At 35.9% G+C, this 27,703-nt stretch overlaps 1 long non-coding RNA gene across 1 annotated transcript in view; it reads right to left on the bottom strand.

The window, feature by feature from the left end:
• Positions 1-24,965, bottom strand: part of LOC148955884 (uncharacterized) — a 53,804-nt gene extending 28,839 nt beyond the window's left edge. Inside the window, exon 1 of the long non-coding RNA XR_016142091.1 lies at positions 24,917-24,965. This is a non-coding gene — a long non-coding RNA (uncharacterized LOC148955884). The remainder of the gene's footprint in view (positions 1-24,916) is intronic.
• Positions 24,966-27,703: the final 2,738 nt, after the last annotated feature.

Genomic DNA, 27,703 nt, shown 5'->3' with positions numbered 1-27,703 from the left:
GTTGTTCGAAGTGGAATCGATAGGGTATCGGGGGTTGGAGGGTTCCCAGTAAAATCAACTAAAATTTGCAATTTAATAGGACTCAAGTCTACCTTCTCAATTGATCTACTATATAAATTATTTAATAAATAATAAAAATACTCATCAATATTAAAAGGAATTGGATGTAAATCGTCCCATGTTAAATTGTTGGGGGACTCCACGTGTGCCTCCTCTTCTTCCCCTTCTTCACTGGACGGCGAATATGGGACCAATGCACCAACCTATAAATGAAAAATAGCTTATTTTCAAAGTGTTCAAATCATCCCCTACTGCTTTTAAAATTTGGATTATTATTGCTTAATAACATTTGGTTAATTCAACTGAAGATAATCTAAGATATGACATGTACGGCAGCAATGTGATCTTTTATTTTCAGTGTTAAAAAAAAAAATTTTTTTTTTTCTCGGCAATTTCCAAAAGAGACTCCCCGTGGAACTTCCATGACCCGTGGCGCTTTCCGGAGCCACAGCGCATCCCAGTGGCGCTTCTCGGGGCCCGCATCGCTTCCCGCGATGCGTCTCGAGCCCTTGGCGCTTCCCTGACCCGTGGCACGTCCCCCTCCGGTTCCCTGGCCCGCGGCGCACCCGCTGGAGCTTCTAGGGATCATGGCACATCTCTGTGACACTTCCCGAGCCAATTGTGCATCCTGTGTTGCTTCTCTGGCCTTCCTCTCTAAGCACGATGATTATCTGGCCGTGGCGCATCCCTGTGGCGCTTCCGTAACCCGGGGCACATCCCCCCGGCGCTTACCCGTCTTCCAGCACCCCCCCGACCCCCCGAAAAAAATTCAAGTATTATAAGATATTTAACATATAAAAAAAAGTCTGTCCAATTTTGTTTTTTTTTTTTTCAAACAATTCCTAAAAATAAAATTTAATATTTATACTTTTTAACGTATAGGTGGAAAAAAAAAACATTATATTTTAATGATATCACAAAAAACTACCTTTAAAAAAAAACTAAAGATATAAAGTTTTTTTTTTATAATATTTTATTAGGTAAGGCTTACCCTTATTTTTTAAATAACTAGAAACTAACTAACCCTACTATGAACATAATATAGTGCCTTTTTTTTTTGGCCAAGATAATATAAATTATAATAATTGGGAAATCATGAAATAGCAGATTTTGATTTTTTTAAAAAAATTACTCCAATATAATTTATAATTACTACTTTTTATCTTCACTGGGGAAAAAACATTATATGATCATTATGGCCATCTAATGTCATGATATACAACTCCTTCATATATAAAGTTTTTTTTTTGTAATATTTTTAGAGGTAAGGTGAGGCATTCATTTATATCGCAATAGAAATTATCAAGCCTTACTATGACCAGAATATAGTGCCTTTTTTTTGGGCTTCGCTAATCTAATTTAGCAAAAGGGCGAATGCGTGCACTTAACGTGATTCAAAAGGGAGAACTTTATATTTCCGGTGGAAAGAAAAAATCATTAAATAGCACTGCTGAGATATGGTCTTATTCCGGTTTCGACCATGGTGCAGGTGGAAAAAGGCATCTCTAAGTTGGATGAAATCGATAGATATTTCTATAACTAGAGGTAAAAATGATTACATTTTTATATCTCGGCTGCACTTGGGTGCCAGATGGCCCGGGTAGCGAGTGTTGGAGGGTGTATGGAACGGCGTCGCTCTGTTCCTGTGCGACTGGGTCGGCTATTTCACGATCTTGCATAGATGAGTTGGCTGGGTTCTCCATATTATGAGAAGCCATCCATTCTCTTTTCGGTTTTCGACCGGACTGTATGGTGGCTGTCTCGTCCACTTTTGCTTTCTTGGGTGGAGGGGGTATGCATTCTTCGCTATTTACGTCAGCCATAGGGTCCGCAAATTCTTGATAATTTGCCTTAAAGAAGAGAAGAAAAATCAAAATAATTTCCCCCTTTTTACAGAAAGAAAGTTATTAACTATAATTCTGTTTAGTTTTACCGCTAAGAAAGTAACAATTTCGCGAGAAATATAGTTGGCTTAGAAATCAAAAGTTTATATTAGACAATCAGTAGTCTATAGCCATAGGTTGGATATAGATGTTTATATTTTTACCATTTAAATTTTAAGGTCTATAGGCTTTAAATCAGAACGTTAACACATCGACCTGTATGCCTATATTTTGAAAACATAGGTTAAAAATGCTATTCAATTTACTCATAATATAATCTTTATGCAACTCCTAAAGACTTTTCTTTCTAGCCTTGCATATCAAAGTTAAAAAGCATAATTTTCACGCACCCCTCCTGGGAATATGAAAGAAGTTATATTGAAGGCCGGAAAAAATTATATATTTACACTTTAGTTTTCTTGTCAATGGGCGTATATGTCTACACACAGAATCCCACTTACTTTTACTTACAACGAAGCTGTTAGAAGCAATGTATTGCCCCCTTTCACATAATGCCCTAAATATATTGTTAGATCTTAATTTGTTTCTCTCCTTTCATATAGCGCAGTGCGTCTATGCCTAATTATTACTTAAAAGTGTTTTAATTTGACAGAAGAATAGTCCCTTTGGCTGCTGCGTTTGTAAACAAACCCGGAAAGAGGGTGCCAAACTAATTTTAACCCTGCGGAAATGTATTGTCAAAACCAGAGCGAGCTCAAGCGCTGGATGTCTCAGTTAGAGAAAAGATTACAATTGAGAAAAGTCAAACTTTAACGAAAAGAGAATTATTTCTTTTTGCGATGGGGTTGTAAGACAATGGTGGAGGGGTTAGGTTTTGAGGGTAATGGAATATATTTACATTGAGTATAAAGATTGTATGGTTTTTTTTTTTTTTGTTTTTTTTTTAGGGGGGGTTTATGTGCATGTGCGGAAATGTATTGTCAAAACCAGAGCGCCATTTTCATTTGAAATTGACGGAAGTCAATGGTCGCTTTTACCTGGGATATTGAAGGAAGGAATTTATTGAAATGCTATTTCTTTTGTGAGAATTTGGGGGTGGTGAGCTGGAAATATAGAGGGAATGGAATTTATTTACATTGAGTATAAAGATTGTATAGTTTGTTGTGGGGGGGGGGGATTTAGCTGGAAATATAGAGGGGAGGAATTTATTTACATTGAGTATAAAGATTGTATGGTTTGTTGGGGGGGGGGGATTTAGCTGGAAATATAGAGGGGAGGAATTTATTTACATTGACTATAAAGATTGTATAGTTTGTTGGGGGGGGGGTGGTGTGGTGAGCTGGAAATATAGAGGGAATGGAATTTATTTACATTGAGTATAAAGATTGTATAGTTTGTTGTGGGGGGGGGGGGGATTTAGTTGGAAATATAGAGGGGAAGAATTTATTTAAATTGAGTATAAAGATTGTATAGTTTGTTGTGGGGGGGGGGATTTAGTTGGAAATATAGAGGGGGGGAATTTATCGAAAAAAGTATTTCTTTTTGCGAGAATTTGGGGTTGTATAGTTTGTTGGGGGGGGGGGGGGATTTAGCTGGAAATATAGAGGGGAGGAATTTATGTTTTAGCTGAATATACTAGAGGGTGGCCAAGGAAAATTCATTTGAAAATAAAAATGTACTTACATTGAAAATTGAAGTTGCCAAGGCTTCAAGTTCATCAAATTTATCCATTGTTGTTTACACAGCGTCAAAATACTTTCTGATAATTGAATCACATTGCACACCCGTTATATACGAAATCTCAAGGGTGAATTGTTATGTAACGGGGAAAATCATATGTAAGCAGGTCTCTGATTGGCTGAGAAGGAGGATGTATCCGACTCGATGATTGGCTGAGAAGGAAACATGTGATCTAACTGTTTCCTGTTCCAGGACACCTTGACATTCACCCCTAGCATGCACTTGTCCAAAACAACAATAATAAATAAATCCCTCAGGTCTAAAGATTAGAGAAACCTTAATGTTTCTTAATTCCCTCTTCGTGAATCAATAATGCCCCCTAGCGATTATGTAAATCAATTTCTCATGTTAAGATAACCAAAAAACAATGAAGCCATTTTTGTTTCATAATTCCCCCCTTCGTGAATCAATAATTTCACCTAGCGATTATGTAAATCACAGATTAAAGAAGCCATGTTTGTTTCTTAATTCCCTCTTCGTGAATCAACAATTTCCCCTTCGAATACACAATCAAGATCTCGGAAATCCACTTCCCCCTCGATTACGCAATCAAGTTCACGGAAATCCACTTCCCCTTCGATTACACAATCAATAACATTGCACCCGTTAGAATTCAATGCGCATGTGCAACCTTCGTCCCCGAGTTATTACACATAGAAACATCAAATAAATCGACCTTAGAAAAAGAGGTCATTGACACCAGTACGTAATCTTTCTCCCGAGGGGGGCTATACCCTTATATGATGTGGGCGTGGGAGTTTTAAAAAAAGTGTCCGGATCGGGATTCGAAGGGGTATTGTGGGCGTCGCGCTGGTACCCCCCCTTCTACTATCAGACAGGGTGAATTTTCTCAGTCTGAAAAATTCTGTCAAGGAAAAGGAGCTATCTGTCAGAGATAAATTAAGATAATGTAATCTAGCTTAATTGTAACTATAGCCTACATGTATAATATATATATATATATATATATATATATATCAAATAAATCATGCAACTCTGCATGGTCGCTTTTACCTGGGATATTGAAGGAAGGAATTTATTGAAATGCTATTTCTTTTGTGAGAATTTGGGGGTGGTGAGCTGGAAATATATATATATATATATATATATATATATATATATATATACCTGAACTATGCCGCGCAAAGAAAATCCCTGCGTGTGTTCCTGTTGCCATTGGGATGAAAGAGCATTCTAGTTTGTTAACAACTCTAAAGTTCAAGCTAAAGTTTGAATTTTGTCCCAATTCTTTAAGAATGACTCCGACTCAAGAAACACAAGGGCCGCTTAATTGGAACAATAAGACGCTTTTTTAAAAGTACTAAGAAACTTTAGTGCAAAAAGCGAGGTGTTGAGGAGGAGGCAACCCCCCTTTATATACGTAATAATTTCTGTTCGTTTTAAGTTTTAATGTTGCTCCTTACTTTCAGTTGAAAAATTTTGTTTTTTTATTTGATGCAGAAAAAATGCGAAATTTGTGAAAAATATAAAAAACTGTAAGATTCATAGAAACAAATATTAGCAAATATAAACGAAATATTAACTAATTTGCAAGCAATAGGTGAAGTAAAATCTCAGCAAACTTTTTTATTCTGGCGGAATAAAAAGTACAGGTGTGCCATTTTTTATAACAAACTCGAACATTTTTTCCCTTCTAGCGTCAGCATGAAAGTATATAACAATTCGTTATTAGGCACAGCTTCAAAGATAATGCTAAAAAAGAAACAAACTGAGAGGAAAATATAAAAAATTGTAAGACAATTTTGCGAAAGGGGTCATTCTATTTTTCTCTAGCGAGAAAGGATCAAATAATTCCCATAAAGGGAGAGAATACACGAATGCAAGGCCGTATCCAGGGAAGGTTCGGGGGGTTTGAACCACCACCCTGAAATATTGGTCCAACTCGTAAAAACTTAATGAAAATAAACGTAAACAAACTTTTGATGTGTAAAAAAAAGTACCCCCCCCCCCGAAAATTTTTTAGATACGGCCCTGCATGAATGCAAAAATTTTGCTCCATTTCAAAGAAAATGTCCCTTTTTAGGAAAATATTTTGATGGTTTTTGAACCTTTTAGATGCGCTGCGATCTGAGAGTACTTTAGCATGAAAATAAAAGCAGCATTTCATTTTCTATTCTCGATAAGTGCAAAACTAAACCAGAGCAAGGTTCCAACGATCGTGAAATTTTGCTTCGGCAGCGGAATTCCATATTGTCGGCAGGGCTTCCACCCTCGAATCTTGAAATTCGGGGACAAGCCTTAAAAGTTCGGGGAGTTTTCGGGGACGAGTCTTCAAGATTCGGGGAAAAACAAAATGGAATTTAAGTAGGTAGAAGTATAATATAATGTGGTGGAAATGCTACCACATTCTTCTGTTTGTACCGAGAGGGCCTTTTCGACTGTCAATTTAAACAAAACTGTATTGAAAAATAGACTTGGCTGTACTACCCTTAATTATCTTCTGGGTGCTAAACGAATCATTAAAAGGGACTGGAAGCCCCCTGAGCATACTGACACACCCCAACTGGTGAAATACTTGAACAGGGTACAGAAAATCTGCAACTACGAGTGCCGTCGTGTTTTTCGACTCAGATAGTGCCCCTTTTCTTGATTTCTAAGCCAAAATATTTCCCTTGTTGTTCAAGCCAAGGGACGATATATTTCCTATATAAGGGTTTCAGACAAGACGGTTCAAATAGTGTACTTTTTGTTTTAATTAGACTCTATTTTTAGGAGTTATGGGTTATTATATTTCTTATTATTGGACGTGATCGTCTCTTACTAGGTTGCTAGCTATCGCTGCAACCCGGATAAGATGCAATGTAGCAATTTTCGTAAAATTTAGATTTACTGTCCGCCACTTTAAATAGCACAAATTCCATTGGTTGATTCAATCTTTTTTCTATCTTATTTGAATCTATCTTTATCACATATCTTATCTTTTCCTTCTGTCTTATTTTTTTCTATTTATCCATATTTTTTTTGTCCTATCTTTTTTATATCCGATCTTAATCGGGAAGCGTCAGATCATTTGCGCATTGCAACCACGCATTGCACTCCCGGTCGAAGGTATTGAATCAGGAGATCGGTACCTGCGCAATGCAGACTATTGGTCAGCAAGCGAAAAAGTTTTTAAGTTTAAAATCTAGATATACAACTCAAAGAAATATTCACTTTGGACTTGATTTAAAGCTTACTTTTTATCCAGCGAAGCTTTTTATACAGCGAACCAAACGTAATCAATTTTGGAACATGGTTAACTCGGGAGTTTACTTTTTGCCCTTTCTTGCTTTTCTTACAAGGGTTTTAGGGATTTTCCAAAAACTTAGATCAGGAATCGCTCTTCTGACATACATAAGATCAGAAACACCTCACGGATTGAGACTATTGCGGAGTAAGGTCTTTATTATTTATAACTCGGAAAAATGACGCTCTGGTCCAGAACTGGAATGGGATATACTCGTCAATGTCAACATTAAATTCGGTAAAAATTGTAACGAAGGATTGCCAGTCCCAGATTTAAATTGGCAACACACTACCAAAAATTACCTACAGACTGATTAACATCTAAATCTGAATCATTTAATATAAAAAGAAGACGTCTCCACTCAGTGTTTAACGTCTCAAGATCGACACGACAGAAACATTCTTTAAGCATCTTAAACAGAGGAACAATGGACTTTACTTTTTCGGAATTGACTAGTTTCGAGGGTCTAAAAATCAACTGTAAACGGGCAGGTTTTTCCAGGCCTCAGCTGACTTTCTCTAATGATATGGGACCCTGTTTCTTGATGAAACGATGAAACACTGGACTTTAATTTATGGACTTTTACGTCTGCACTCTGAAATGTGACGTTTAGTCTATTAACAATGGGTAAAACGTACTTAAGAAACAAACAAAATACTTTTACTTTTGGATTGACCAGATTGACCAGACCCAAATGCAGATGGCACTTATGTCCTATCCTTCTAGGAACGGTATCTTAAAAACGTTAAAGTTACCCCCTTCCTAATAATATTTCTAGTAACCTTTATAATAATATTTATATTCACAATTAAATTGTTATCACCCAGACAAAGCTTAATCTCATCGAAATCGAGATAGCAGAAACTCATGTTTACAAGAAAGAATGTCATCGCCCTGTGTTCCCCCTTCTTTACAGGTAAATGAGCCTTTGGGGGAATAGTAAAATGTAATATTGTAAGTGTTTCAGATCAGTCTTACGAAAGAGAATGTTATCCTAACTTACCGAGCGATTAAACGAAACGGATATTTTCTCATTCTTATGATTGCAGGATTGTGCGATAATATTAAAAAATCGCCATGTGAAAGAATATCGATACTCATGTCAGTATATTATTAAATAAAAAAAAAATATATTTTAAATGAGAGTAGGAAGCAGCATTAAAACCTAAAAAAACAGAAATTTTTGCAAATATGAGGGGGATTACTTCTTAACACCTCGCTCTCCACGCTAAATTTTTTAGCAATTTAAAAAGTTACTTCTTGTTCTAATTAAACGACCCTTGCGTATCAGGAGTTTTTCCAAAAGAAATGCGATAAAATTTAAACTGTAGCGTAAGGAGCAAGATTTTGAGGAGGGGGCAACGGGCAACCCCCCTTACACACGGAATAAATTCTGTTCGTTTATGTCTTAATGATGCTCCTCGCTTTCAGTTGAAAAAACATTTTTTTAATTTGATTTCTGATTGTTTTTTAAATGGCGCCAGGATATCTGGCTCCACTTTCACGGAAAAATCTCCCTCCCCATGGAAATATACTCTGGACAATTCAAAATTTACCCGGAAAATTACCCTTAACGTCGCCACTCGTAGAATTGAATCGGTAAAGAGAAAGTAAGACATTTAAAGAATTTTCGCAAAGAAATTCTGGCGAAATCCCCCAGTGTAAAATTTCCCCTGAAAAGTACACCCCTGGAAACTTCTCTCTCCATGAAAAATTCTCCCCGTAAAAAGTTCCCCGAGCAGAAAATTCGTCCTTCCCTCCCTACCCTAAATATATTGTTACAAAATACTGTTTTTTAGAGTTTCAGCTACTATTGAGCCGGGTCGCTCCTTACTTACAGTTCATTACTACGAACTGTTGAAACCAGGAATAGCGGAATATTTTCAAGGGAAAAAAGGTTACTCAGAAAATGTGCAACTTATTCATTCAAAAGCGTAACATAATTGTAACATAAATTCAAAAACGTAACAATAATGTAACGTCTTTAGGACCGTAACGTAAAAAGTAACGTTTTAGTTAAAACGTACCAAAAATTGTACGAACTCAACCTCGGTGGCAACCCTGTCATCCAAAACTAACTGACTGATCTGTTTTTTGATCATTTTGGAAGCTCTTCTGCAGAGATGTTCACTGAGATAAGTTACTCGTTTTAAAAGCTTCTGGATAAGAAGGTTAAGAAACACTGCTATGATCACTAAATCCTATTTTATGAAGTTCTTAACTATTAGTAAAATCATATATCAGTAAAAGATTGAGCCCCAGTTAAATTCCAACAAAAGACCCTAAAAGCTCCACTGGAAAGATGAGCATGAGATAAACTACGATGATATAATAGCACGAATTACGACCAAATACATGAAAGAGAAATGGCATTTATTGAGGAGGTGTTCATTAAGACAAGACGCTTGTTTCGAGGGATCCTGCTGGGATGCCAAATGGACAATTTTAGTGGCTTTTGGACACTTTTTCACTCCGAGGGACACCGGGACACTATTGGGTCAAAAAAGACAGCTTTTTGAAAAAGGGGACACTTTTTGGACATTTTTCCAAATCAAAACCAAATGTCTTTATTTTCTTCTTCTTTTTTATTAATACGACTGTTTTTAATTTGTACTTTACTTTTAAGCTTTGGTAACGGCTTGGGGACTTTTATTAGATGTTTTTGCGCCCTGCGCGAACACCATTTATCAACCGAATAGGAATAGGACCTTAAGTCTTAACCGATTTGGTATGTTAGAACTATCGAATCTATCTTTTTCTTCTATCTTACGGTTGAAGTTTGTCATCAAGTCGGTCAACTTCAAGGACCCACCTACTACTGGTGGTAAAGTCACCAAGGCCGCTGAGAAGGCTGGAAAGAAGAAGTGAATGGCCATTCCCTGCTGGCACATTCTGCGTAAAACCCTGTGGCGTTTAGCCGTATGCAGATGGCTATTATTACACTGCTGCCATTAATAGAAAGAAAGAAGTTTCGCAGAAAAGCTGTGTTGCGGCTGAATTTTATTTATAGCCGATAGCAAATGTTTCTGTTTTATATACTATAATTTCAGCTGTGTTTTTTTTTTTGTCAAACGGTGGTCGCCAGTTTTTATTGAGTATAACTTAAGCGAATTTATTTCAATCGGCCTTGTCTTCTCACATTTTTATTTCTCGAAAACGCCATTTTTGCTCAGGGCTACTTTTAAATGTTCAGAAAACGGCACGATAGAGGAGTTTTTAAACGATTTTAATCATTTGACCAACCAGTTGACTGAGTAATTAAGGTGATCCACGTCTTTTGTTTAACTTTAAAACCATGTAGGTCAAAATAGACATTTCGTTGCTACAGCCGTTTGGACCTTGTCGCACCCAAAGATCCTTAATTGCTACCGAAGATCAACGACTCGCATCTTTTTCGCATAACTTATGAAAATGCCGAAGTGAAAATGAATCTCTATGATTGGTTCTTTCCTTTTCGACTAAGATAGGTAGAAGTATCGATAATCGATATAAAATTTCGCTCTGTTGACATTCTCATGACGATTTTTTTCTGCCGTCTCTGCAAATTGAACTAGCACTAAACTTAATTTATTGGTAGCGTTAATGTCAAAGCTGGAAAAACCTAAAGAACTCATGCAGGTAACAGACCGCTAGGTAGCAGAACAAAGAAGGACGAATTTCACAGGTTTTTGGTACTTTTTTCACAGGTTTTGAAAATTTATAGAGGCAATCCTATATATTAGCTAATTTTCTAGAGGGACACTAAAAGTGTCTTTTTTCGACTGATTTGGACACTTTTGTCCCTAAAAGTTTCGGAAACCCTGGGATCCTGTTGAGGATGGAGGTTGAGAAATACTGCTATAGATATTTATTTTTGTTTTTCCACAGTTTTATCAGAATTTTTCCACAACTACATCACGGTTGCAGCAGCAGCAGCTATAAACCAGCAAAGAAGGGGATCCAGTCTATGGCAACGGAAAATAGAAAAACAAATTTTGAAAAAAAACTGTCGCATGAGGAAGAATTAACATTTGAAGGTGATTCAGGAATAGTAAATATTATTTCGGTCAATATTGATAGTAAAAGTCTATCAAATTTGTTATCTGTGGAAACAAATTTATTGGAATTTCAAAAATAGCCTGGAACCCCTTAAAATGGTGTCGGATTGAAATGAAAGCTACATTATAGAAATCTCCTTGGTCGATAAACTGACCTAGAAAAATTATAGTCCCCCATCTTGAGCCAAAAGGAAATGACTTTTGCATGGGAACCGGTGATGTGTCTCCTTTTTGAATTTCTTTTTTTTCAAACAGTCCGTGGTAACGAACTGCAGGTAAGGAGCGGCACGACTCAATAGTAAACAAAACCAAAAAACAGAGTTTTGACAATAAATACATAAAAAGAATTGAATTTTTCTTGCTGACTCAAAAGCTATAAAGTTCATTAAGTTTAATGCTACGCATCAAATGTTACGGGCCTGAGAAAATTTGCCCAATTTTTGAAAAAGGAAGGATATGCCCCCCCCCCCCCCAAACGTCAAGCGATCTTAATAAAAATCACACCATCAGATTCAAAATATCAGAGAATCATACTGTAAAGGTTTCGAGCTCCTATATACAAAATGTACGATTTCCCATTTTTGTGCCAGAAGAAAAATCACGGATACGTGTTTACTTTTACTTTTATTTTTTCGTTTGCTTATTTTGACCAGGGATGCCCGTATCGATCCAGTGACCCTAGAAGATCGGGAGAAAGCTCATTTGATCAGAAATTGAAAGTTCTAGCGCCTTTTTAAGTAACCAAAAAGACTGGAGGCAGCTAGCCCCACTCCAACGCCCATCCTCCCCCCCCCCCAGAAGTCTTACGATCAAAATTTTGAGATAGCCAACTTGTTCAGCCAAGTTAAAAGGTTCTAAAACTATGGGTTTGGGGATAACATGACCCCCCCCCCCCCCCCCCACAGCTCATGTGTGTCAAGGATAATTTTTCAGGCGGAATCGTCCGCAAGAAAAATTCCCTGTGTGATTTTCAGCGAGGACAAAATTATCCATGGGGATTCTCCTGGGGGAGAGGGGCTTGTATTTTACGTAGGAGGAACTTTAATCTGAGGAATTTTCTGTGCGGGAGCTAAATTTCCCTGGAGGTAAGCTGGATTTCTTGGCATTATTTGAAAAACGATCAGAAATTAAATAAATAAACCAAATAAATAAAAATCAAAACAAGTTAAATAAACCAAAAAAAAGGAGCAACGTTTGAAACTTACAGAAATTATTGAAACAAAAAGAAATTATTGCATATAGGGTGGATTTACCCCTCCTCAATACCTGACTCTTTACTCCAAAGTTTTAATTTTGTCCCAATTCCTTGAGAACGATTCCTGAAACGCTAGGGCCGTTTAATTAGAATATTTATATTTTTGTTTTTTAATTCTTTTAGGGTGAAGGGCGAGGTATTGAGGAGGAGGCAACCCCCCGCATATATGGAATAATTTATGTCTGGGTTAATTTTCAATACTACTCCTTATTTTCAGAGGAAAAAACTTGATTTTTTATTTAATCACAATTAGGAGCGGCACTAATATTGATAAAAGATTGCCTCCCAATTAGACTCCACAAAACGTCCCCAAAGGTTCCGCGAGAAAGGTTACGGTAGTTTAAGATTGAATAAGGCAAATAATGAAAATATTATGAAAGAAATATAGTATATATAGAGGAGGAATTTGTTAAGACAAATCACATGTTTTAAAGGCTCCTTTTAGAGATAATGATTGAGAAACACCGCTATATATACTGAATTTTTGTTTAATAGAAAAAAAGCATTTTGTTTTTGCTTTGTTTATCAGAGTTGCTGCGCAACTACATGAAGTTAGAAGCGGTTGGAATATCTTTTTCGAAAAATGACAACTTTCTTATACTAAAGCGGCCCTATATTGTTCCCACGAGGAATATCCTCTTAAAGAAAGCATAGAATAGGATGTACTTAACGAAAAGTTTCAATACCCTACTTTCTTTCAAGAAGAGAGGCCTACACAAGGAAGCATTAAATAAAATTAGTGTAAAACTTTCGATTTCCAGAATACAAAGAGACTATAAACGATTCAATTAAAAGCAAAGCAGAAAAAAGAAAAAAAAGTATAAAGGAAAAAATGAAAAAGGAGCAAAGAAATGTTAGCAGCCGGATATGTTTCAAAACTTTATGTGAATAATTTCAAAAGCCTTTCAAGTTTTCGTAACAGTAAAAATACTTCAAATGTTTTATATTATTTATCGTACATTTTACTATTAATTTTGTTAAGGCAAAAATTGATTGATAATACTGATATAACGTTATAGTAGAACTCAACATTTGGATTTGTTGATTATCAATATATCCCCACCCCCCTGGACCCATCTTAAATATATTCATACCTGAAAATCCTAATTTCCACAGATTTTTCTTTTGTTATTTTTCTTAAATTATGCAGTCCTTAGGAAAATATCACATTTTCATCAATATTACCTGGTTGAACAGTGAAATATTTGAGCAAAACTAATTAATTAAATTTGATAAAAACAAATCTAATTAGGGACATTTTAAATTAGAGACGAATTTGACTTTTTGTCCCTAAAATCGCATGTTCTAGTATTTTGTAAAACTGGGATATTGCATAGCTCTTTCGCAGGATTAACGACTTCGAATAGAGATATACCAAGACCAGAAAATGAACCTGCTAAATACTTGAGGGGTTATCTTATAATAATCGAAAATGGCACAGCCATTCAGTCATTTCAAGATTATGTCTGGTGTCCGCCAGGGTGTCCAAGTTTCAGTGATCTGTTTGCTTTTAAGAAGGAAGGCCTACACTAGGAAGCTTTGCATAAAATTAGAGTGAAACTTTCCAATTCCATAACACAAATTGTTACAAATGACTGTAAACGATTCAATTAAAAGCAAAGCATTCAGTTAAAAAGGCAAAATTGTCAAATATTTCATTTGTTATTTTTCTTAAATTATGAAATTTTTAGATCAGTACACAATTCAATATTACATGGTTAAAATTTGACAGTGAAATATTTTAACAAAATAACAGTGAAAATAAATAAGCCAAATTAATTAATTAAATGTGACAGGGATATATTTAAATTAGGGACATTTGAAATCAGGAACAAATTTTACCTTTTTATACCTAAAATCGCATGTTTAGTATTTTCTAGAACTTGAATATTACGTAGCTCTTTCTCAGGAATAACGACTTCGAACGGAAACATTTTCAAACTAGAAAATAAATGCAATAAATATGTGAGTGTTTATGGCATCATAACCAACAATAGCAAAGCCATATTTTTCAAAGATCATGCCAGGTATCCGCCAGAGAAGAGTACTCTCCACATTTCTTTTTGTATTTACAATGGACTACACATTAAGACAAAACTCTGGACATGGCGCAAAGTAAGCAATTAGTAACTCTCTGATTTAGATTCCGCTCATGACTTAGTCTTGCTAGAGGATTCTAGGCCGAGGTTGCAGCAGCGACTTGACGCAATTAAACAAAATACAGAAAATTTCAGGCTAACCATCATTGTTAACTAATCAAAGAGTATTTCCATCCCAAGCTCACCCCTTGATCTGCATTGCAAGAATAAGAATCTAGAAAGAGTCAAGGAGTTCGACGACCAGGGGAACCACTGTGATGACGAAATAATGACCGAGGTGAAACGCAGAATCGGTCAGTCAACCGTAGTTTTTAGCTGACTAAGCCTGTTTGAAGGAGCAGCAACTGTTCTCTGCGACTTAAGCTACGTCTCTTCAGAAGCGATGTACTCTCCATACTCCGCTACGCTAGTGAGTGCTGGCAAATGAACCAACGGCTCAAAAAGACAATTCTTGCATTTTTTTTTCATTTTTCAATTCAATCGGGTTTTATTAAAACAAATAGAAATAAATAAAAACAAATAAACTTCTCTATGCAAAAAACGCACGTTGAGTCCCTTAAAAAAATAACGATTCCTCCTAATCACGCTTCGAGCCTCTCACTTTACTCTTTAACACAACCACATCCCTCATCCATGCAATTCATTATCTAAGAGAGTCCCCCCTTCTTCCCTGAAAGCACAGCTACATTAACCTTACAAAATAATAATAAATAAATAAAAAACAAAAAAACAAACAAAAGAACATTCAAAAATACGTACCTGAGGAGAATCATAGGCAGCGCAATAGCGCTGCCTAAGTAAAGACCGATGTTGGCACAATGTCTTATCATTTTTTTTTTCATACCAGGGCACTTCGTATCGAAGGAGTTATCGTAGAAACTTCGAAAGGGTCTCATTCGATTGGAAATTGGAGTTTCTAGTGCCCTTTTTAATAGTCGAAAGTGATGGGAGGGCAACTAGCCCCCCCCCCCCCGCCCATCATTCCCCGAAACACATCCAATCAAAATTTTGAGATAACTATTTTGTTCAGCGTAGTTGATTTCCAGACAGAAAATACGTTTTTGAGGAGTGAACAGCCCAGTCTCTCATTGCCCCTGTTCTAAGGACTGAGGAGTTAACCGACCATATTTAACAACGAAAAAAATGACTATCTTAAAACGCGGCGAATTTAATCGGAAATATAAAAAAAAAACAATTATCAGGTTCACTACGGAAGTTTAGTCGGCTTCCTAACATTTTTTATATCTTTTAATACACCCTCTTCCAAAAGGTGGGCCACTACAAAAATTAAATTAATGTTCAGATTGCTTTATTTAGTATCTGAACTGAAATGGACATAGAATTCGGTCGTTACCAGGAATAGTGAGTAAACTGATGAATGCGACATATTGTAGCAGTGTATCTGTGTATTGGAAGCGAAGAACTCAACAGAAAGTCTGAAAGGAAAGCCTTTTTGTATTCCACTTTCTATTCAGTGAAAAAAGTAACTATAAAGAGCATGAATTAAAAATGATTCGATAATAAATTAAGCACAGAAGCAATTGCACTTACAATATGTTTTTACAAAAAAAGAAAAAAAAATCTCTCAATGGAACCTCTTTAAGGATTAGGGATTTGGTATACTTCACCGTATGGCTATGGCATAACTAAATGCATCGATGGAAACCAGTTCATAAAAAAAAACATAAATTTTGTAACACAAAATTGTTTTGATAGTATATTAAATTAAAAACTTATGTTTATAATGTGAATTTCCATAAAAAAAACACAATAGGCCCCTTTTAGGATTGGAGATTTCATATACTTCTTAGTATTGCAAAACTACAAAATCAAAAAAGAGGAAAGAAGATAAATACCAAAAAACAAGAATACGAAGAAGAAAAAACAAAAGTAAATGAAGTATATTGAGTAAACAAGAGTGAATGAATTAAAATGAGCGAACAGTCCACAAAAGTAAACAAAGAGAAAAAAAATATACTGATAAAGGTCCTAAGAACAAAATAAAAACAAAACGAATCTCAGAAAACACAGCAACGAATTAGATGGGCCCTCCCCAAGCAACGGTAAAAGCGTAACTAAACAGTTGCATGAACATTGAATGGCTATTCAAACCTGTGAAGCCATTTTGGGTAGATTTTTTTGAACGCTAATCGCTTACAGCGAATTTCTTCATTTTCGTTAGTTTTATTGCGAGTCTGGTGTGAATGTACTGAAAACGGGATACTGGGATACTAAGGGTACTGGGGAAATAGGATACTAATTGATGGAATTTTCCAATTCTGTTGTCATTTTTGGACTCCCCGGAGTTGAATTAATAGGAAACGACCTTTTAATCATGTATTATGTTATTATAATTCCACAAGTGGTATTTTTACTCCTTCTGAACTCGCCTAGGGGTGGAAATTGGGTATTAAATGATGGAATTAGAAGGTCTGGAAATTAAAAAGTCTGGCGGATGCCTCGACCGAAATATCTACATATTTATCCTTCATTTTATTTTTGGCTGGATATATTCTAGTTTTACCTTCATCACAATTTTTATCCATTTTGCTATGCATAGCTGGTTTTACAAATTATTTATACAAAACTACAAGCAATAATAGTGGCTTACTTACACTGTCCCCTAGTTTTAAGGAAATTCTCAAAATTGTCTGATTTTCCCCAAAAGAAAATTAAGTTTTCCAAGTCCCCGGTAATTCCACAAAAACTATTGTTTATTCCTAAAATATCCTTGAAAATATAATTTTATTCCCTCCCAAAATCTCCCTCGAAAATCAAGATTTTTTCGAAAATTCGCCAATAGTTTATATGTTTTTTTTTTTCTTAACGAAACCCCCATTCTTTAAATGAATCTACTGGGTAGTTCAACTTCTTCTAAAATTTTTTTTAGCAACATGCCTTTTCAAATACAATAAAGCTTTGTTGATCTCTGCTTACTAAATATTTTGCTTTAAGTCAAGGATTATCAACAAAGTGCCAGTAAGTATTTAAGGAATATTTTCACCTCAACCTAGTTTTCTCACTAACTGAACGTATTTTGTTAATCAAGCATAAATCAAAACAGATGTTAATGTACCAGTTTTTAGATAAATCAACAGAAATATTGTTTCTTGTGTGAATCAGGGTTTGAGAGGATTGCACTTTGTCCCCTTCAGCAAGACTCCCTGGCTTGTGTTATGGGGAAATAGGATTCTAAGGGATGGCATTTTCCAATTCTGATGTCATTTCTGGTCTTTCGGACTTGAATTAACAGGAAACGACACTTCAATTATATATTTTTTCAATTAAATGTTATATTGTTATAACACCACAAATGATATTTTTATCCCTTCTGACCTCGCCTATTGTGGAAATCGGGTACTAAGTGATGAAATTTGTCATTTCTGATGTGAATTTCGGTCTTCCCAGACTTGAATTATAAAAACAACCTTCCATTCCACCAGATACTGCTCAAATTAAGATACTGATTTTCAATCCCCCCCCCCCTCTCTCTCTCTCTCTCTCTTTCTCTCTCTCTCTCTGACCTACTTGGGTGTGAAGGGGGTACTAAGCGATAGAATTTTCCAATTACGGTGTCATTTTTGTTTTCCCTGGACTCGAATTAATAGGAAACGACCTTTCAATCCAGAAATATTGTATAAATTTAAGTTCGAGATTTCCCCCTTTTTCCTCTTTTCCCTGAATTTTTTTTTGCTGATTTTGCATATGTTATTAGGAAAAAGTTTCAGAGCATCTTGGTGCCAAAAAAAATTATGTTGCTCAAATTCTGAGGTTTGGCCCTTTTTTGTAATTTTACTGGACTATATTATCTCCTTAATACGAGGATATTTCATCATACGCAGCGCAATAGTGCTGCCTATTATTTATTTATTTTATTTTTTCATCAAGGGATTTAGTATAGAAGGAGCTGACGTACGGAAGAAGCTCATTCGATTGGAAGTTGAAAGTTCTAATGCCCTTTTTAAGAGTCAAAAGTGATTGGAAGGCAACCAGCCTCCCTCCCACGCTTATCAATTTCCCAAACATATCCAATCAAAATTTTAAGGTGGCCATTTCATTCAGCATAATTGAAAGGTCCTGTAACTAGGTCTTTGGAATTGTTACACTCCCTCCCCCATAATACTCTCAGGGAAAGGGCTGTAAGTTATGCCATTCGTCCATTGTTTACATATAGTTGATTTTATTGAGAAAAATCGACACGTTTGACCCTTACTATCCAAAAAGACGAAGGGCATTCAGGTGATCCTTTCAGAGAATGTTGAGAGGAGTGTTGAACTAAATCAAACCTGTTATGTACACACGGGTAGTCAAAAGGGCGTAACTCAGGAATGACTGAGTATATTAATTAGGAACGCTTAGGAAATGATAAGGGAGATGATCGATTAACCAAAAAGGTAATTTTTGCACGCTACTACTACTGCTATTACTACTAAGAATGAGCACGTTGAAATAAATCCCTGAGGAAATGTTCAGGGGAAAGTTGAACTAAATCAAAACATACTATGCGCATATAAATTATCAAAAGGGCGCATCAGTAATATTTTTGGGACGGCTTACCGTATCAAGATGAAACTTTCAGGGCGGGATTAGGGAGATACTAAGTGCATGAAGAATGTCAAAAGAGCGTATCTCAAACATTGATTTGGGTATTAAGTAGGAACTTTCAGAGAATGCTTAAAGGGAAACATCAATTGACTAAAAGGTAATGTGGGCATGCTACTACCTATACTACTATCACTGCTTCTTTTACTACTACTACTGCTACTACTACTACTACTACTACTATTAAACTACCCCAACTACTACTTCTATTGCAACTACTTGTAAGGCTAAGAGCACTAAGGTAAAAAGGGCGTCAAAAGTTGGTCAAAAGGGCGTATCAGTAATGCTTTTGGAAAGGCTTACCATGTCAAGATGAAACTTCCGGGGTATCCTGATCAACTAACCAAAAGACAATTACTACTACTCCAAATTACTACTTCTATTGCAACTACTTGTAAAGCTAAGAGTATTAATATTAAAATTTCAGCAAGTGTTGAGATAAAATTGACCAAAATTAAAACTACGAATATAGAGGTTATTACAAGGGCCCAGGGCTGTCCCGAGGGGGGGGGGGGGGTGAGGGGTGTGCTATCCCCCCCAAATTTTTTGGCATTCGGTAAAATTTCCCCCGAAGGCAAAAATTTCGGCAGATATTTTGCAAAATCGGCCGAAATTTAGAGAAATTCTTGATTTCTGCAGAAAATTCGGCATAAATAAGGTAGCGATTCGGTAAAATTTACGAAGGTCACCCCCCCCCCCCAATAAAATAAGCCTCGGGAAGCCCCTGCAAGTGCCTATCGGCAATGGCATAGCAACGGCTATTTGTATTAAGTCGAAACCTCCAGGGTTTGATGAGAGGGATGTTCAACTGACCAAAAGGCAATATGTTAATACTACTCTTGCTACTAGTACTAGTTCCATTACTATTAATACTACTACTAGTCCTACAACTACTACTAGTACTACCACTGCTACTCTGACTACTATTACAGCTATGCCTTAGGGTATGAAGGTGACATTTTCAGCAAATTTTGAGGGTGAAAGTTAAATGAATCACAACACGCCGTATGTATGCAGGTTGTCAAAAGGGGGTATCAGCAATATCTTTGGAACGTTTTGGTGCGTGAAGTAGACCCCGGCACCGCACCGGTGGATCAACCGAACGCCGTCGACGAGAGGCCCGGTCGGACGCCGCCGAAGTGTCGTAACGCCACAGGCGTGCCGCCGCCGGCAGAGATGGCGGCTTTCGGTCGACTTTAAATTAATTTTGCGGCAATTCTTTATTGCGTCAACCGCAAAGTCGGAGCTTTTCCTTTTCGTGTGGTTAAGTATTTCGATTTTCCTGATTAGAAATCAAAAGGGCTTGCACTATCCCTGAATTTTCGGGTATTTCTCCGAAAATCTATGCGTCACCCCGAAAAAAAAATTTGGTTCCCCGAAAATCACGGTGCCACCCCTATTGATTTATCACCAGTGACTTTCCCTGCCAAATATTACTTTGCATACCATAATTCTTCCCTACTCTCTTGTTCATTAATTTTTGTCTCTTTTGTTACTTTGCATAAAAACCAGACAGATGCAATATGCAATTGCAAATATTGCAATATACATTCCAAATGCAGTTTCCCAATCACTATTTCTTACGTCATTCGTAGTCAAGAATTTTATTTTCAAGTTGAATAGAATTATAGAACGCATTCACTACTATACAACTTCAGCCTTCAGTTGGATTTTGAAATTGACAGCCGACAAGTTGTTTCTACAGCTGAATTGTAAATTTGCAGATTTTTTTGATTTTTTTTGCTGTTTTTAGATAAGATTTTTTTAATATTTAATGCTCAATTGTTGAACGCCTGATAGAAAATACAATCTTCTTTCTGAAACATTTCTACCCCCCCCCCCCCCCCAAAAAAAACAACCTCTATTGAGACAAAATTTAGCTATAGACTAAGCTATGTACAAGGTTGGGGAATTAAAGACTGAACTGGAAGTTACCCCAAAAATATGATTCATAAATAAATTGTAAATTATTGCCTATAGGGGGGGATAGGGGGCTATTATTTTTAAATGATAATAGCTCCTTTTTTTTTATTGAAAGCAGGGATACAAAAAAGAAAATTATTTTTTCATTTAACGTGGAGACAGAAGAAAATGATATCGAATTCCCTGGGAAACCATTGAAATATTTTGATAGACCCAGGGCCCCCCATTAAGACTTGTTCATTGTCTTGGGTAGCTGAGACGGTATCAAGGTGGTATACAGAGGGGGGTGGGTGGGTAGGGAGGTATTACATTTAAATGATAATATCTTGATTTTTTTTTATTGAAAGCAGGGATTCCAAAAAAATTAAAAAGGGATCCCAAAGAAGGCATCCTATCAAGGTGGTATCCAGAGGGAGGGGGTAGTGAGCTATCATATTTAAATGATAATACCTCATTGTTTTGTTTTTGAAAGCAGGGGTGCCAATAAGTTAATTATTTTTTTTATTTAAAGCAGAGATGGTATCCTATCAAGATGGTATCCAGAAGGGGGGGGGCACAGGGAGTTATTATATTTAAGTGATAGTACCTTGATTTTTTTTTATTGAAAGCAGGGATGCCAAAAAGTTGACAAAAATTAACAGGATTTTTGGGAGTTATACTTGATACAGCACTTGCATGGTTTTATCGTCCAAAGGGAGAGGGACATATGCGTCCAAACCGTTTTTTTTTCTTATTGATGAAACGGGTTTACTCTGAAAACATTCATTCATAAGTACACGGCAGATCCACACTAGAAGGAATTGTTGTGACAATAGAAATGTCTATATCCAAATTAATGATGCACTCGACTGACAATGGGGACCTTCGTTTAGTGCCCAAGTTACACTAAAAGGCCAGGCCATAATAAAAGCTTTCAATTTGGTAGACTCAAGGAAGAGTCTATGACAGTCTTATGACCTCAGGGTACTAAATGTTGCAGCGTTCTTACGTATCTACAGTGGTTTAAAAAAAGTTCGATCAACCCACAAATGATTACCAAAAATATGCACAAATACAACAAATGTAACATTTGGAATATTATAACACTTTTTTCAAAGCTTTGAAGAAAAGCAAAGCTGTTTTAAAAAGAAACTCTTTGGGGATTTCCAAGGAAATAACCATAGCAGAAGCTTTGAGCCTGTGTGGGGATCAAAGAGGAGTCTTTGTGTATTTTGACCACAGGTGACTTATTGTTGCGACTTGCTTAAATTTGGTAATTTTTGTGCCATTTGGAAATCAAAGCTTAAACTTAATAACTGATACTAAGTGTCCTAACATTTTGCTTGGATTAAAAGCGAAGAACTAGGATGAAAATCTCAACATCTTCCTGGAGCTACTTCAGTCTGCATATTATTTGATTAATTACATTTAAAATGGATGAGCTTTTAATTTTTTACCTAAGAAAATAGCTGGCACTTCAATTTTCTTCATACCGAATAAACCATTAAAAGTTTTTTGTTTCATTGTAATTGAATTGTTCTCATTTGAAGTGTTCATCATGTATTTTTCAATTTGATAAATTTACTCCTTTTAGATGCAGTTTATAATTTGACTGATCTTAGGTATTTGTCAGTTTATAATTTGGAATGAATCCTCAAAACAAAAAAAGAATAATATCCAAAAGAGCAGCCAAAAGCAATAAAAAAGCAGCAGTTCAGCCTTAGCCTATATGACATATATTCTATAAAGAAGCCCCAAAAAACTTTAAAATGTATTTTTTTAAATTCTTATTAAAAACCAGTTTTTAATACAAGAAGGCTTTTTAGGAATCTAAAAGAGCAAAAAAAAAATAATCAATATCACAGTCGCCCATTTCAAATGTTTTAAAGGTGACAAAACAGATATAGCGAAAGGGCATTATGAAAAAATTAAGCTTCTAAGTTCAAAGTTATATTCAAAGTTTTTACCCAGATAAGTTGTCTGGCCGTAATCTGACGAATTTTTTGATACGGTATTTGAAGTTTTGTATGCAATAATGCTCGATGAAAAAAGCTACTAATTTTGATCATTATTTATGTTAAGAATACATAGCTAATAGATAATTCAACTACTCGTATTATGCAAGGGTTCTGAAACGCCACAGCCATTTCGTTTCTACCAGATTTTTACTTCTCTTGATGAATAACGAAGAAGACCAGTTTCCAGCCAGCGACTTGTGAATTTTTGAACTCGTGAATAGGCTCAAATCTGTTGTAAATTTAAGCTGTGATTTGATAAAGACTGATGAAAACATTAATGTTTGCGGTCAACACTGATCGCGGCGCGCCGCCAACATCTTACCGGCGGCACGGCGCGCTGTTTTTGGTCTCGCCGCCGCCGGTCTTCCCTCATCGGCGCGGCGCCGGGGTCTATTGTTAAGTTGAAACTTACAGGGCATGTTTTTGGGGATGTTGAATGAACTAACCAAAAGGCAATATTTGCATCCTAATACTAGTGCTTCTACTGCTACCACTACTAATACTGCGACTGCTGCTACTACTACTACTGCTACTAAAGCCACTGCTATTAATTCTACTGCAACTACTTTTACGACAGGTACTACCACTACTGCTACTAAAGCTACGCGTATTAAGGTTAAAACTTTGAGGAATATTGAAACAGTACTGAACTAAGTCGAAATACACTGTGCAAATACAGATTGTCAAGAGATGATGTCTCTAGGGATATTGGGTATGTTGAACCCCCATTGTAATGCAATTTTCCCATTATGCTTTAAAACCAAACCAAAAAGCACTGTGTGTATGCTGGTTGGCAATAGGAAGTCTCAGATATCCCACGAACAACTGAGGGTATCAAGTTGAAACTTTCAGGGCTACTACCATTACTTCTTCTGCTCTTGCTATTGAATTAAATCAAAAGGTGTAAGAGTAACCAGGTTGTCAAAGAGCATAGATACAATGTTTTGGGAATGGTATTAAGTTTAATTTTTCAGGTAAACTTGAGGACGTATAAAACGAAATTAAATAGTACTGTGTGTCCAGATTTTCAAAATGGCGTATGTTGTTACCAAATTTCTCCAACATACAAACAGCAAGCCAAACTATGGATTCTTACAGAAAAAAAAACACTGAAAAGATTTAAGTATTCTTTTAGTTTTCCACGGAATTGAATATTTCAATAAAAACGAACAGGAATTAATTTTATAAACATTTTCCACAAAATTAGTTTTTCAAAGAAAATAAAGAGCATTAAACCAAAAATGAGCAAAAAAGTCAAATAATTTTCCAAGCATAAAATCACCACAAATTACCATTAATAAATAAATGAAACCCAAAACAAATAGAAATTACAATAAATAATCGAGTAAAACTCAAAACGAGCAGAAATTAACATGAGTAGAGCTGAAGCTCCCCATGACTTCTGAAAACCAGAGCATAAGTTTTCACTTCACTGAAAACGAAATACATTTTAAATGTTTTCCCTTTTTTTAACTTTAATAAATCAAAAATTATTAAGATTTAAGGGAATAAATACAAAGATCAAAGAAATATGCGGTTACAGTACATGCGACAACATGGAGTAGAACGAAGTAGAAATGAAAGTGAAGAGCAAAGAAATATGCGGCTAAAAGATATGCCACAGCGAGAACAAAGAAATATGCGATTAGAAGATAAATGGCTGCTACAATAGTTCACTGGTATGTTGAATTTGATCGAGTGATTTTCATCAAAATCACTTGCCTTTTGGGGACAATTCCGTCTTTTTCGAAAATACGGCAGATTTTCCTACAGGCGTAGCTTTTGATGAGTAACTTTAAATTTAGTGAGTTTGTGTATATCTGGAATCAACATAAAATTCCGATAATTTTTTTGTATTAGGCTTAGTTTTTTCAAAATCCTATTTTTAGATTTCCGATTACTATTAGCCCGAGTCACTCCTTACTTACAGTTCCGTTACAACGGACTCTTTGATAATTAGTTTGATATTTTTTTTGATTGTTTATGTTACTTTGATAAATTTTTTTTTACCACAAATTTCGATATTCCGTGATATCACTTTGATAATATAGTTGTTGTTTTTTTTGTTTTTTTTTTACCGCACATTTCAATATTGCGCTAAAAGAAACTTACGATTGTAAATTTTCAAGTCTTTAAGTCCTTGCAACACACATAATTGAACTTTGGTCCATGGATACAGGATATATGTAGTTAGTATCTGAGAAAAAAAACTTATAATTTCTAATTTTATCAAGCAAAATCGTAAAGCTAAGCGTAGCCTAAACACCTAAACTCAAATGTTGCCTCTATTTCTAATTTACCAGAATGTTCGATGTTTTGAAGAAAAAAAAATGTTAAAAATAATATGGCGATAATACCCCTGAGAAAGATCTAGAATCTCCCTTTAGACACGAGGATTTGAACCTCGGAAAGGGTTATTTCTTGAACCTGACTTTATCCACTCCCCTGCCACAAGGTATATAGTACTGGAATAGATACACCTCACCTCTGAGAAAAAAATGAACAAATATTACACAGGAAAAAGCGTTTGGCTTTTTCTTAGTAAGCTTTTTGTTCACTAAAAATAAAGAGCGACATAAAAACTTGAAACTAACTGAAACATATCTGGTATATAAGGGATAGGGAAGGGATAGAAGAAGGTTCTTGTTGCGCATATATTGCTTCTAAAATTCTATTTTTTTAGAGTTATTATTACTATTAGCGCGAAACGCTATTTATATTATGCTACTATTTGATATGATATGAATTATGAATCCAATTTTATGCTTAATTTTGAAACTATAATGTTCATGCCAGTTTGTACGATTTCCATTCTCATTGACGATGTTACTGCAACAATTTGATTGTTATTGACAATCATACAACTGAATTAGGAGAACTACCCTTAATCTAGTTACAGGATATAAGAGTGGGGGAGAGAGTTGGGTGTCAAAATTGTCAAAGCAAGCCATTTCCATGACAGTAATATTTTAAGTAATGAAAAATACCAGAATGAAGATAAGGATGGAGGGATTGACGATTTTACTAGCCAAGAAAGCCATCAAGCTGTATTGCAAGAAAGCACATGTGATTTCAAATTTTGATGAAAAGAAAAAGAACTCAACTTTGATCAAATCTTGAAACACTTTGAAAATAGAGCCTTTTTCATTTCTGTCTTCTAAATATTATGCTAAATTCTTTTAATTCAAAAGTTATTAATCAAGTATTAAGTCTGTAAAAAAAAAAGTTTAAATTTCAATAGCGAATTTTATTTCTTAGTGATCAGAGATTCCAAAACTCTTTAAAGACAACGTTCATGGTAAGGGCATATCCAGGATTTTTGTTCGGAAGGGAGGGGGGGGGGTTAAAAACACATCAAAAATTTGTTTATATCCATTATTGTTACGTCTTTACGAGTCGAACAAAATTTTGAGGGGTGGAGGGTTCAAACCCAGTAGCCTACCCCCTTGTATACGGCCTTGTGTCATGGCTATCCATAAGTAGATAAAGAATTTATGTTTGAGTAGGTGTCAACGAAACCTGGGCTCCCCTATTGGAATTCACCCCCCTCGCCCCTGTAATTAGTGCAATTTTCAACCTTCTGGGAAGGGGTACACGTGCCCCTAAAACTCATCCCTGGGTCCGCTCCTATAGAAGTCTACTAAAATGAATGAAATATTTTATTTATTAAGAAACCACATCTACAAAAAGTGTAAAGGTGGAATAATTATAAAAAAAACACAAAAGAAAAACGAACAATCTACGAAAAACTGGATAAGACGATGGTAATGGTGCCAGGGCGCATAAATCACACTGGAGCTTCCTGTGCTGTAAGTTTACTTGTTTAGCTTCTTTACTTTAATGGGAAATCTATTATTAAGTGCTTGTAACTATAGTTTGGAGAAGGCCGTAGGCTGCAAGCCATAAGGCCTATTGGCAATTGCTCTTTCACATTGTTATTTTTAATAATCTCTCTCTCTCTCTCTCTCTCTCTCTCTCTCTCTCTCTCTCTCTCTCTCTCTCTCTCTCTCTCTCTCTCTCTCTCTCTCTCTCTCTCTCTCTCTCTCTCTCTCTCTCTCTCTCTCTCTCTCTCTCTCTCTCTCTCTCTCTCTCTCTCTCTCTCTCTCTCTCTCTCTCTCTCTCAAACATAAATGAACTTGGGACATAAAAACAAATTCAAGCGAGTCTCATTAAAGGCACGAAGTGAATCTTGAGTGGTGCAATAGATGCATATATTCTGAATTTTTCAAGTATACACAGGGTTGCCACCACGGTAGTTCCTAAAGTACTACAATTACCCGAGTTTGCGTGCTACACAGCGATTGTCCGTGCTTTAGACAGATAATTGACTGTAATAGTGCTAAAATAGCACTTTCGTGCCATTTTAGCAACCCTGAGCACATGCTACAGAGCAACTCGTAATAAAATAGTTGAAAAATATCACGTTCGTGCTATAGGTGGCAATCCTGAGTGTACGTTCTCGCTAGAACGAACTTCTATTGTCCATGTAGTTGCAAAGTACACCATTAGAGCCGCCTTGTCCAAAACCATATAAAGGAAACTTACAGTCCCTTGGCTTGAAAAAACAAGAAAAATCCACTAGCTTGAAAAACAAGGAAAGTGGCTGCAACCACTATATTCTGCATCAAAACAGTCTTTTTTTTATTTCCGTTTTTTTTTTCGCCGATAGCGTGGCACTGAAACATCATTGAGAGCTATTTAATGGCTTATTTGAAAGGAAGTTGCTACATATAATACCTTTTGAAATTAGCAAAAAATAATTTTTTTAAATAATTTTGATTGTTGTTGCAGGGTAGCTACAACTTAGTAAATCGTGGCTGCTGCGGTAGCTGCTAATTATGAGAATTAAGATCTATGGTTACCCCCTGTTTTTGTTATATTTGCTCAATGTTGTTCTGT

The sequence above is a fragment of the Artemia sp. Qi Xiang Cuo genome, chromosome 1, assembly GCF_049724085.1.
Source record: "Artemia sp. Qi Xiang Cuo chromosome 1, ASM4972408v1, whole genome shotgun sequence".
Taxonomy (NCBI): Eukaryota; Metazoa; Arthropoda; class Branchiopoda; order Anostraca; family Artemiidae; genus Artemia; species Artemia sp. Qi Xiang Cuo.
The sequence above is the reverse complement of the archived record's forward strand: the minus strand, read 5'-3'. Positions and strand labels throughout refer to the sequence as shown.